General features: G+C 42.0%; 2 protein-coding genes across 6 annotated transcripts in view; one reads left to right on the top strand and one right to left on the bottom strand.

Moving 5' to 3' along the window:
• The window catches only part of LOC125028569 (solute carrier family 35 member G1-like), a 69,219-nt gene that overhangs the window by 24,056 nt on the left and 32,663 nt on the right, over positions 1–12,500 (top strand). The window contains exons 1-3 of one of the 4 annotated variants that reach the window (XM_047617969.1): positions 9,512–9,735; positions 10,042–10,147; positions 10,435–10,561. The exons of 1 other annotated variant lie outside the window; for it this stretch is intronic. The gene's annotated coding sequence lies outside the window, so the exon portion shown is untranslated. Of the gene's footprint in view, positions 1–9,511; positions 9,736–10,041; positions 10,148–10,434; positions 10,562–12,500 lie in introns of those variants that run through there. 2 more of the 4 variants (XM_047617971.1, XM_047617970.1) reach the window with 2 other exon arrangements.
• Positions 1–12,500, bottom strand: part of LOC125028568 (carbohydrate sulfotransferase 1-like) — a 57,733-nt gene that overhangs the window by 29,048 nt on the left and 16,185 nt on the right. The window lies entirely within an intron of this gene.

Raw genomic sequence — 12,500 nt, 5'->3', positions numbered from 1 at the left:
ATCCACTCGTTTCTCCGTATTATTGTTTCTTTTTCGTATTATTGTTATACCTGTTGTGTTTGTTATTATCATTAATATTAATGTTAACATTGTTTATTGCTGTTATTATCATTATCATTATCATTATTATTATTGTTGTTTTTGTTTTTATCGTGGTCATCCTTATGATTATTGTTACTGTCACTGTTATTATCATCATCATCATCATTACAGTTATTATAATTATCTTTCCTTCCATATCCTCCCACCCATGACCTTCAATGTACGTCTTCCTGTAGATAAAACACCTTGAGGTCGACCGTAAGGCCTTGAGAGAGCCTGGATGCTAACGAACTGTGTACACACCCTCATGTATATATATAAAAGCTTACGCGCGCATACCAATGTTTGCATGGGCTGACGGACAAACACACTGTTTCTGTTATAATTTCTTATCATTAACTCGTTAGCTCTCTTTGTCTGTTTCATGTTTTTGTCTGTCTTTGTTTCTTCTCTCTCTCTCTCTCTCTCTCTCTCTCTCTCTCTCTCTCTCTCTCTCTCTCTCTCTCTCTCTCTCTCTCTCTCTCTCTCTCTCTCTCTCTCTCTCTCTCTCTCTCTCTCCCGATCCTCCGTGCTCTTGTTAAATGCATACACCGACGGGCCAGTAACCAACATCATTTTTTAAATAACCAAATTAAATATTTTAGTAAGTGTTAATGGAAGCCAGTTTTATGGCATTAAATAATGTTTTTATTTGCCGGGAATGACGGGCTTATGCAGTTCATATTTTCTATAAATGTAAATGTTTCTCGTTCCCCGTCAGACCTCGTAAAGGAAAAGACGAATCAGGCTTACTGTGAATATATCAGATATTGTGCATAATTTTAAATGAAATAAATGAAAGACAAAGAGATGTGGGCGGCAACAGCGCTTATAGCAGAACAGAAAACAAAAACAAAAGAGGAAGAGAAGTAGCGAAGGAATGGAAGGCCATTACCCTCTGTAAAACGTCCCACACACACACACAAACACACACACGCCCGCGCACACACATATTCCCACACACACACACACACACACACACGAAGGGACAAGAGAACCTGTTTTGGGGCCAACGGTCGAACGGTCATTACCCATGATCAGCTCGTGCTCTCATTGGTCGAGAAGGGCCTTACCCTAGGACATGTTCTCGTCGCTCATTGGCTAAGGCGAAGGAAGGTGGGTGGGGCGAGGAATGTTTACTTTTTTTTTTGTTTTATTTTTATAGCATTTTGCCCTCTTGGGTGAGACGGAGCTGAGGTTTTATGTGGTTCTTTATTCACGAGGTTTGGTTGAGTTTTGCTTGTTGATTTATTGGAATAGTTAATTTTGTAAATGTGTTTGTATAGATAGTCTCTGTTAATGTGATGCCGTTTATCGTAAACAACAATGCGCGTAGAAAAGTAAAAGTCAAGGTCTCGATTTTTCCAAACGTTGCGTATAAGAGGAAAGACTTCAGGAAGTGAATCTTTATTTCTTTCAGACAGATTCATATTTATTTCACACCCATAGAGAGTTTTTGAAAGATACCTAGGCCTGCATTTCCTGACGATGGCGATTTATTATAAAGAAAAAAAAATACGTTTTCTCAATGGATGTTTTATTTCAGATTTCAGCAATTGCAATCATTATCTTATTATCATGAATTAATGACCCCCCCCCCCTCCCCCGAAATTATATATGCATTAAAATTTTATTAGTAGACTTACCATTTTGTGGGAGCAGCATACAGAACGGAGAAATACGTGGTATTAAGTTTCGCATAAAAAAACACCAATTCAAATAATTGTTTATTTTGTTTAAAATGCATTTGTAAATCATACGCCCGCCAGTATAATTATTTCAAATTGCATAGTCATCAATTTTCATCAATTGTTCATTGGAGTCAGTGACAGGCAGCATTGCCAACGTTCGCTAACATCACTCACCTCGCCGTTCATCCTCTGACAAACAGCATTGCCAACGTCCTTTTACTTCCCCGACGTTCACCGAATCTTGGAGACAGTGATACCAACGCTTCCTTGTCTGTCATTCTCTTTCCTCCAGCTGTTCAGGACTTTGAGATTTGATTTTCGAGTGCATGCTTTTTTTTTCACCTCTTCCCCTACTTCTTTTTCCCTCTTTCTTCACTTGCTCCTCCCCTGCTTGTTCGCCTCTCCAATCCCCAGTTCCATTCCTCCTCCTTCTTTCTCTCTCTCTCTCTCTCTCTCTCTCTCTCTCCCTCTCTCTCTCTCTCTCTCTCTCTCTCTCTCTCTCTCTCTCTCTATCTATCTATCTCTACCTCTACCTCTATCTCTATCTCTATCTGTCTATTTACCTCTCTCTCTCTCTCCCTTTCTCTCTCTCTCTCTCTCTCTCTCTCTCTCTCTCTCTCTCTCTCTCTCTCTCTCTCTCTCTCTCTCTCTCTCTCTCTCTCCCTCTCTCCCTCTCTCCCTCTCTCCCTTTCTCTCTCTCTCTCTCTCTCTCTCTCTCTCTCTCTCTCTCTCTCTCTCTCTCTCTCTCTCTCTCTCTCTCTCTCTCTCCCTTTCTCTCTCTCTCTCTCCCTTTCTCTCTCTCTCTCTCTCCCTTTCTCTCTCTCTCTCTCCCTTTCTCTCTCTCTCTCTCCCTTTCTCTCTCTCTCTCTCTCTCCTCTCTCTCTCTCTCTCTCTCTCTCTCTCTCTCTCTCTCTCTCTCTCTCCCTTTCTCTCTCTCTCTATATATATATATATATATGTATATATATATATCTGTCTATCTACCTCACTCCCTCTCCCTCTCTCTTACTCTCTCTATATCTTTGTCTTTTCCCTCTCTTACTCATCTCTCTCTATCTCCTTCCCTCCATCTTTCTTTCTCTTCCCCCCCCCCCCTCTCCCTTTCCGCCGCCTTCCCGCATCAGTCTTCTCCCAAGCCTTTCACTTTCTATGACCTTCTGTTGGCAACACCGTCTCGTCTCTCCTTTCAAGCTTTCACTCCCTAAACTCTCTACGACATGCTTATTAGTGGACATGTCGGGTATGTTATTTTGGGAGTTTTTATATTCGTCTAGTTAATTTACCAGTTCGATCCATTTCTTGTTTTGTTACGGTTTAAATTAAAGTGTATTTTTCTTATCCGTTATTCGTTACTAGATAAGAATGGTAATCATAATACCATGTGTGATATTAATTGTTAATCGGAATAATAATAGTCATGAAAACAACAACAATTATGATGTTGACGATAACAAGAAGTATTAGTTAAGGATAACATGATATCAGTAGCAACAGTAATACGATTAGTGATGTTACATTACCGATAATAACAACAATAACAGTCATATTAGCAATAATAAAGATGAACAAGTGTGTGACAATAACCATAACAAAATCGAGGACAAGGAAAGAACATTGAAAAAAATATATAGTAAAACGAATGAAAAAAACAAAATATTATTCTGTCTAAGTTAAGATAAAAAAAAAAAAAAAAATGCGAAGAAAAGAGAAAGTTGTATCGTATTAATGATTCACTTCGAAGAGGGAGAGAAAGTGCAGCTATGACACACAAGAAAGCCATTATGTTATAGTTATTCGTATTTGTGTGGGAGAAAGAGGCATATGGTGTCCGTAACAGCTGTTCGGATATGGGTGTTATTTTTTACCCTTTTGAGTCTTCAGCTTGGCACGTGGTTGTTGTTTGTGCTTTTGTGGTGTATTGGTAGGTTGGCAGAGTAGAGACGGGTGTAATTGTTAGTTATGTACCTCTGGGCTGTTGGCATAATTCATTTAGTTCAAATTAGCATTATTTTTTTATCATTACTGTTTTGATTATTATCATCGTCAGTATGATATTCCTCGTTAACATTATCCATTATCTTTATCACGCCATCATGATTGTTGTTCCCATTTCTTTATATCTTTTAACATTTCCTCTTGTACCGTCAACTTCAACCCCATTACATTATTACTGTCATTACCTCGTCGCTAGTTTCACTGCACTCATCACAAAAAAAAATATTACCATTATCACCATTAAAACTCTAATGAAAAAAAACATGTTCATGAACAGTTATAGCAGCTCTTTTGATCAATTCTAAAAAATATATACTTCTCTCTCTATCTCTGTCTCTCTCTCTCTCTCTCCTTTTTTTTTTTTTTTTTTTTTTTTTTTTGCCAGACCGCATCAAGGGCATCTCCGAAAGATTGATTAAAAAAAAAAAAATGTCCTTCACATTGCAATGAAGATCGAACAAAGGCTGCGTTTAGAGATTTTTTTTTCTTTTTGTTTTAAAGGGCGTATTGCGTAAACATACCTGCAATACAAAACGTTCATAATTCTATTGTTGTCAGATAAACAGGACAAAAGGGAACAGGTAGTGGGAAAATTTGGCGTGAATTCCGCGAATTTCAATTAATATAACGTAATAAATCTGGTAACTAATAACCTCCAGTGTTAAAATATGTTTCTCCAAGGCAATTTTCTCTTTTGTTTTTTGATTTATCAGGTAAAGTAAACAGATCTTTCTTTAGTGGATTACGTTATAAGAGCCCAGATCAAATCTGTGTTCGTTCGTTTGTATGCAGTTTAGATCAACCGAGATCACGTTTTTTAGGCTCTCCTTCTCCACCTGTTCTTTGTTGAGTGGTTAAATTGCATGCTTTTTGGGTCTTGATTTCTCTCTCTCTCTCTCTCCCTTCCTCCCTTTCCCTCCCTCTGTCTCTCTCCCTCTCCCTCCCCCTCCCCCTCCCCCTCCCCCTCCCCCTCCCTTTCTCTCTCTCTCTCTCCCTCTCTCTCTCTCTCTCCCTCCCCCCTCTCCCCTCTCCCTCTCCCTCTCCCTCTCCCTCCCTCCCTCTCCCTCCCCCTCCCCCTCCCCCTCCCCCTCCCCCTCCCTTTCCCTTTCCCTCTCCCTCTTTCTCTCTCTCTCTCTCTCTCTCTCTCTCTCTCCCTCCCCCCCTCCCTCCCTCCCTCCCTCCCTCCCTCCCCCCTCTCTCTCCCTCTCCCTCTCCCTCTCCCTCTCCAAGGCAATTTTCTCTTTTGTTTTTTGATTTATCAGGTAAAGTAAACAGATCTTTCTTTAGTGGATTACGTTATAAGAGCCCAGATCAAATCTGTGTTCGTTCGTTTGTATGTAGTTTAGATCAACCGAGATCACGTTTTTTAGGCTCTCCTTCTCCACCTGTTCTTAGTTGAGTGGTTAAATTGCATGCTTTTTGGGTCTCGATTTCTCTCTCTCTCTCTCTCCCTTCCTCCCTTTCCCTCCCTCTGTCTCTCTCTCTCTCTCTCCCTCTCCCTCTCCCTCTCCCTCTCCCTCCCCCTCCCCCTCCCCCTCCCTTTCTCTCTCTCTCTCTCTCTCTCTCTCTCTCTCTCTCTCTCTCTCTCTCTCTCTCTCTCCCTCCCCCCTCTCCCCTCTCCCTCCCTCCCTCCCTCCCTCCCTCCCTCCCTCCCTTTCCCTCTCCCTCCCCCTCCCCCTCCCCCTCCCTTTCCCTTTCCCTCTCCCTCTCTCTCTCTCTCTCTCTCTCTCTCTCTCTCTCTCTCTCTCTCTCCCTCCCCCCCTCCCTCCCTCCCTCCCTCCCCCCCTCTCTCTCTCTCCCTCTCCCTCTCCCTCTCCCTCTCCCTCCCCCTCCCCCTCCCCCTCCCCCTCCCCCTCCCCCTCCCCCTCCCTCTCCCTCTCTCTCTCTCTCTCTCTCTCTCTCTCTCTCTCTCTCTCTCTCTCTCTCTTTCCCTGCCCTAATTAGTGTGATATGATGTGATTATGAAAACTAATAATGATGACATCAGGATTGACCATGAGAGTAATAGTAGCAGACGATAATGCTACAAAGGATGATTTGTTCCCACGATGCCCTTCTCTTGCTGGAGGGCATTCTAACTCTATATTTTTAGGACCCCTTGTTTTATTTAGTCTGATGAATCCCGTGATAATTGGCGTTGTATTGGAAGTTTGAAATGTTCAGATTGATGTTTGGTTTTCTGATTTGAAACATTCTGAATATCGCTACGTTTTAAGCAAGCTGCGCGCTCGCTCATTGGCATTGTTCGAAGCTTTCGTGCATTGTTCCTCCACTTTCAGTTAACTTGACTCACGACTATTTTTCTTCGTAGATTTCAAGGCTGCTGGTTATTGTCTGCATTCTTTTTTCTTTTTTTTTAAACAGGAAGGCATAGTCTTCATTTTGTGGCATTCAGATTTTTGTTGGCAAATTTGTGTCTTTTACTTTCACCTTTCAAATCGACCTTGGTTTGTTATTTGTAGGTAAAATTGTTTCAGTTCCTCTCTCATTATTAATTGGCCAAAATTACAAACGTTTTTAGTATCTGGTTTATGCATTATATAACATCAGTCAAGGACCTAGGATTGAACCCTGCGGAACACCATCACTTAGTCCAGTCTAACTCGATACTCTTACATGTTTCACATATCTATATTAGGAATTTACCTCGGGATTACATAGCTTTTAAGCCTAATGAATAGCGTGTTTGGAGTAGATCTCGAACACTTATGTAAGGTGATCGCCCTGTTCTTATCGAGTAAGTTTTTCCAAGTTTCTCCGGACGCTGTTTGAATAGTAAGGCAAGACCTGCTTTTTATCACTCAGTGTTGACTGTTATAAAGGTCGGCATTGTCTTCGTAATGAATTTAACAAGTAACATTCAATTTCGTGGCTTAACAAGTAACATTTAATTGCGAGATTGAAATTAAGTTATGTACATTCTTTTAGTTACTTATTTTCTAGCTTTTTTACATTCCTAGACTTCTATACTGAAGTGATGCAGCGTGCACAATTATTATGCAATCATTATTCATTATTATAGGGATGTGACTGTAATTATTCGAGAGAAAATGTTTAAAGAAAAGGCAAGTGATTATATGGGTACGTCGATGTTGCAACAAACCGCACAAAAAAGAACCAGATACTTTCCACAATTTTGCTCATTAGGAAAAAATAAGTTGAATATTTTTGTTGTGTCCTTTCCAAGCCTTGTCGGATGACAACGCCCTCTGTCTTCTCTTCTCTGGTTTTTCTCATGCGGGTAAAGGAGCGACGGCACATTTTTGCGGTCATTATATGCAGAGGCAGAGAAGCGATAGTGCATTCTGCGCTGAGGCGCCTCGTGACCTGCTGACGAGTGCGCCTGACCCTCGCCCTCTTATACTTTCACTGGAGCCGAGTTGCAAAGTTGCCGAACGCCACTGAATGGTTTTGAAATGCGAAACACACTCCCGCGCTGGCGTGGATTCAGAACCACACACATGCATATATAGAAAAAACACCACACTTTCACGCCCACGTCCATTAAAACACACTCATATGCACTGTACATACACATAAATCCAGACACGCACATGCACGTAAACAGAAGCACACACATCTCTCTTGTGATCCCTCGCAAACTCTGGAACCCGATACCGTGGTAATATCACCCAAAGACCCGACAGAGGACTATAGCGAGATAAAAAAAAAATCCCCCCCCCCCCCCCCCCACTCGAAAATATAACACGGTTTTTCCCTCTCGCTTCTTCTGTGTCGTAAGCCCCTAAGGTTTCCGTGTTAGTCAACTTGTGGAGCGTGACGTGATGCGGTGAGCTGTGTGTGTGTGTGTGTGTGAGTGTATGTATATGTATGTATGTATGCACGTTTCGTCTTATTCGTGGAGGGAGAAGATAGGGTTGGGAGAGGGGAGGGGATATCAGTGTACATTTAACCATGCTTCTCGCAAGTGTACACGTAAGCTCTGTGTGTGTGTGTGTCTGGGTGTGTGGGTGTACATATTTACTCGATTTTTCTCCACGCTAGCTGAGGCTTGTCCGTACACATTGCACATACACAAACGTGAGGTGAGTGTGTGTCTATACATTCCCTCCGCCTCGACACCTGTTCATTTTCACACGAGGCGAGATCTTACTTCGTTCCAGCAGAACAATTACCCCCTGGAGATTCGTCCATGCGAGCGTGTGCTGTTTTTCCTTTCCTTTCTTATCGTTTCTTTTAAAGACATGGTTTGCGCAATCTCATACAAAGGACTACTTTATAGCAGCGAGCTTTCTTCCTCCTTACACGGGCTGTGTTTCATATCTATGCGTCGCTCATCGCGCGCGAAGAGAATAGGTGTGTGAGTATTAAACAATAAAACAACCAAAACTCTTTGTGTGTGTGTGTGTGTGTGTGTGTGTGTGTGTGTGTGTGTGTGTGTGTGTGTGTGTGTGTGTGTGTGTGTGTGTGTGTGTGTGACACACACATACATACACACGCACACTTAAAGTACATATATAGATACATATACATAGGTCGAGAAATAGACTTCAAACATATTGCATGTGCGTGCATAATAAACTGAATTACATATTTTACACACGCGCGCGCGCACACACACACACACAAACACACACACACACACACACACACACACACACACACACACACACACACACACACACACACACACACACACACACACACACACACACACACACACACACACGTAATTATACTTATACATATACATATACATTATGCATTGCTGTATTTCTGATCTCTAAAGACACCAATTGAAAAGCGTACGTGAGCCTTGACTCAGTGACTGACACCCCCGCCCCCCCGCAGACACGGGCGGCGGAGATCCTTGACACAGCTGTCACTTATGAGATGCAGTTATTAACCTGTATCTCACATGACGAAGCTTACATGGTTTGTTAGCAGCCTTGAACTTTTGGCTGGTGTATAGCCTGTAAATTCCCATGATAGTCATTCCATAGTATTTTTGTGCTTAATTATACGTGCACATTTGCCGATAATCATGCCGTGTTTTAGCAAGATTAACCGTGTTTACATATGACGTTGCTGCGGCCTGTATCTCCGCTGTGTTACGAAATCGCCCTCGTGTGCTAGCTAGTTACGAACAATTTCACGTATTCGTACGTAATTTTTTTTTTTTCTTTTAACAACATGATTCTAAGGACCAACAAGGAGGCGTTAATTGTCGTAACCTTAACCTGCGAAGGACGTTCACGCGCCCACTCGTGTTGGGCGTATTTCAGCGTCGAAAACACATGTGGTGGTGGTTGGTGGTGGTTGTGGTGGTTGGTGGTGGTTGTGGTGGTTGGTGGTGGTTGTGGTGGTTGGTGGTGGTGGTGGTTGGAGGTGGTTGGTGGTGGTTGTGGTTGGAGGTGGTTGGTGGTGGTTGGTGGTGGTTGGTGGTGGTGGTGATGGTGATGGTGATGGTGGCGGTGGCGGTGGATGGAGGGGGGATTAAAGGGAGACAGGGAGAGAAACGTGTGGAGGAGGGAGGACAGTCTGACAGGGAAAAAATAGACAGTAGGGGAGGAACAGAGAGAGTGGGAAGAGAATAAAAGAAAGTGGGGAGAAACAGAGAGGGAAGAAAGAGAGAGAGAGAAAGAGAGAGGGAGGGGGGGGGGGAGAAAGAGAAAAAAACAGTGAGAGAGAGAGAGAGAGAGAGAGACAGACAGACAGATAGATAAGGGGAACGGATAAAGAAAAAGAGAGATAGAGACAGTCAGACTAAGAGTTAAAATTCAAGAGGGGGTTTAAATGTGAGGCCTGACCTGACCGTATTTCATCTGCAAAGGGATGTGGAAATATTACCTGTCCAGGTGTTTGAGCTCAAGCCCCCAGGTGTTTTAGCGTAACCCCCACGTGAATTGAGCTTCAAATACTGGAAACCTACTATTCAGTTCACTTTAAGCATCGGCCACGGAATCAGAGCAGAGGGAACAGCCTGCGCAATACGCAGTAAATGAAGGTAAGAAGAGAGGGGGGAAAGAGAGACAGTAAAAGATAAATAAGGAGAGAGAGAGAGAGAAATAAGGGGAGAGGGAGAGAAAATATATACATTTATATACTTATATATACACAAACACATGAGAGGGAAGAGAAACAAAAATAGAGACAGACAGACAGAGACAGAAAATGACATTAATAGATCATCATTGCTGTCAGCATAACGAAACCCCGCCAGGCGTGAAGATGATAATTTGATTTATTGGAAGGCGTGAGATATTTCACCTATTACTTTTTAATATATATTTTTTTCGAATCATGAACAAAGCGTGACACTGAGACCTCACCTTCGATCGTCTCGCTTAAGAACATTGAGAACAAATCGGAGGGGGAACTTCGGCGTGATATTGGCGAGCGAGGAACCGTGACTTATGGTGCGCTGTTCGTTGCTCATTTTCGCGTATTTATCTCTTTTTCCTGTTCTCTGTCTGTGCAAGTGTAAATATATATAAGTAGATATGTGCGTGTCTGTATATCTGCTTTCCTGCTTGTCTGTCTGCTTGTCTGTCTGCTTGTCTGTGCACACGTTTGGGTTTGGCATTGCTCGCATATGTACATACTGTATATAGTATTCAAATTGAAATTCATCACTGATAATATTTCGCACAAAACATCAGATTATCCCACTAACGAGCTCTCACTATATATATACATTTCGCAGTTAAGAGTTACCGAGAGCTCACTCACTTATCTCCCTGGAGACCAGTAGACCCACAGGCACGGATAATCACATACTAGCTACCTCCAAATTAACAAATCCTCACAGGCGGTATACAGTATCGAACAAGGTATGTGTGATGCTTTCTGTATGTTACTTAAGCAAAAAAAAAAAAAAAAAAAAAAAAAAAAAATATATATATATATATAAATCATCTAATGTAACGAGGGGGTTATAGTTCAAGGAGACACTGTAAAAGCCTTCTCAAAATGAAATACATTCCTGAGTAAAGTGCGTTTTTTCAAACACATGCTTTGGCTGTTCTCTTCACCTGTGTGCCAGACTAGAGCCTGATCTATTTTGGTCGTTTGTTCTAGCGTTTATAGTGTTACACATGCAGACATATATGTACGATATGTATGTGTAGTGTATATATGTGTATGTGTATGTATATATATACATATACATATATACATAGACGCGCGCGCGCGCGCTCGTGTGCGTATGTGTAAATGAATATTTATATATATCATATACATATATAGATAAATGTAGATACAACACTCAGACCATACTTTACAGCAGATAAGGATAAGTCCGATATGCGAAGCTGAGCCTCGCCCGGGCTATGCCCATGAGGGGAGCCCGGCCTGTGTCGACTAATGCCGACTCGCTAACGTGTGTCAGCTGGTGCTGACTCGGCTTTTGTCCTTACCCGCCGTGGTGCCCAGTCACAGCAGTAACCTCCAAACGACAATTGCAACTTCTCGCGCCTGGGCGGGGCGCGAACCGCCGACCCCTCGGATGAGGGGCCGACACGTTACCACTGTACTAGCCCGGAAGCTTTACAGCAGAAGACGCACTGTTTTCAATGTCTGACCCATAGAATCACTCTGTTTCCTACCAAGATGTTTATCCCTAAACCCACGAATCGCCTCATGTTTGATATTTATCAGGCAACTCTAGAGCGAATACAAGAGGTCAACTGATGTATAAAGCTTTTTTTAAGAGAAAACAAGACATAATAACAAACAACAGATCTTCCCAAACTAACGGTGGCGATTCTTCAAAGATCCGGCAGCGGTCAGGAAAAAACCACCTCCATGTAGTGGTCACAAGTACCGTATAACACACCATAATCATCTCTCCGGTACCAATGTGTATCGGTACCTCATGAAGTTAAAGGGAATCCTCACGGAAGTATACAGTGCTTCTACAATTGTTCAATTCTCCTACGGAATACACATCGGCCTACTGTAAACACCTGTTATCCCTTTCAGGTTTGGCAATGCCGATGAAACACGTACGGCAGGGTTAAGCTGTGCATTTTAAATTGCCGAATAATCGAATAATTTCAACTGCGCAAATGATCTGAAATCTATGAAGTTTACAAAGTAGTTAAGCTTGTCGGATTGGCTCTGGGACAGGTTTTAGAATATTTCCTAATGCTGATTTCTAAGCTATTGTGTATTAAATTCAAGGTGCGTCGCATATGCCGCAAATGGTGGTTTAGGAATGAAATAAATAACGCACGCGCACGCACACATTTACGTTTGTCTGTGTGTGTGTGTGTGAACTTGCGTATATATACATACATACTTATGTATGTATACATATGCATGTGTGTGTGTGGGGGGGGGGGGGGGGGGCGTGTGCATGTGCGTGAGCATAAAGATTTTAAAGCTGAATCGATCGAGCAAGGTCACTTCAGGTATGACTAATCCCATTTATCAATTGCGAATAGTGAACAAGTGTTCCAGAAAATGTATTTTATCACCTGTGTTTATATATATATAAATATATATATATTATTTATATACATATATACATACATATTCACACACACACTCACTCACTCACTCACAGTTACTCACTTACACACACACGTGTGTGTGTGTGTGTGTATGTGTGTGTGTGTGAATAAGTATATATATATATGTATATATGTATATATATATATATATATATATACATATATACATATATATATATATACTTATTCACACACACACTGACCCACTCACTCACTCACAGTCACTCACTCACACACACACACACACACACACACA

This window comes from Penaeus chinensis, chromosome 9 (genome assembly GCF_019202785.1).
Source record: "Penaeus chinensis breed Huanghai No. 1 chromosome 9, ASM1920278v2, whole genome shotgun sequence".
NCBI lineage: Eukaryota > Metazoa > Arthropoda > Malacostraca > Decapoda > Penaeidae > Penaeus > Penaeus chinensis.
Note: the sequence above shows the minus strand (reverse complement) of the source record. Positions and strands in the feature narration are given on the sequence as shown.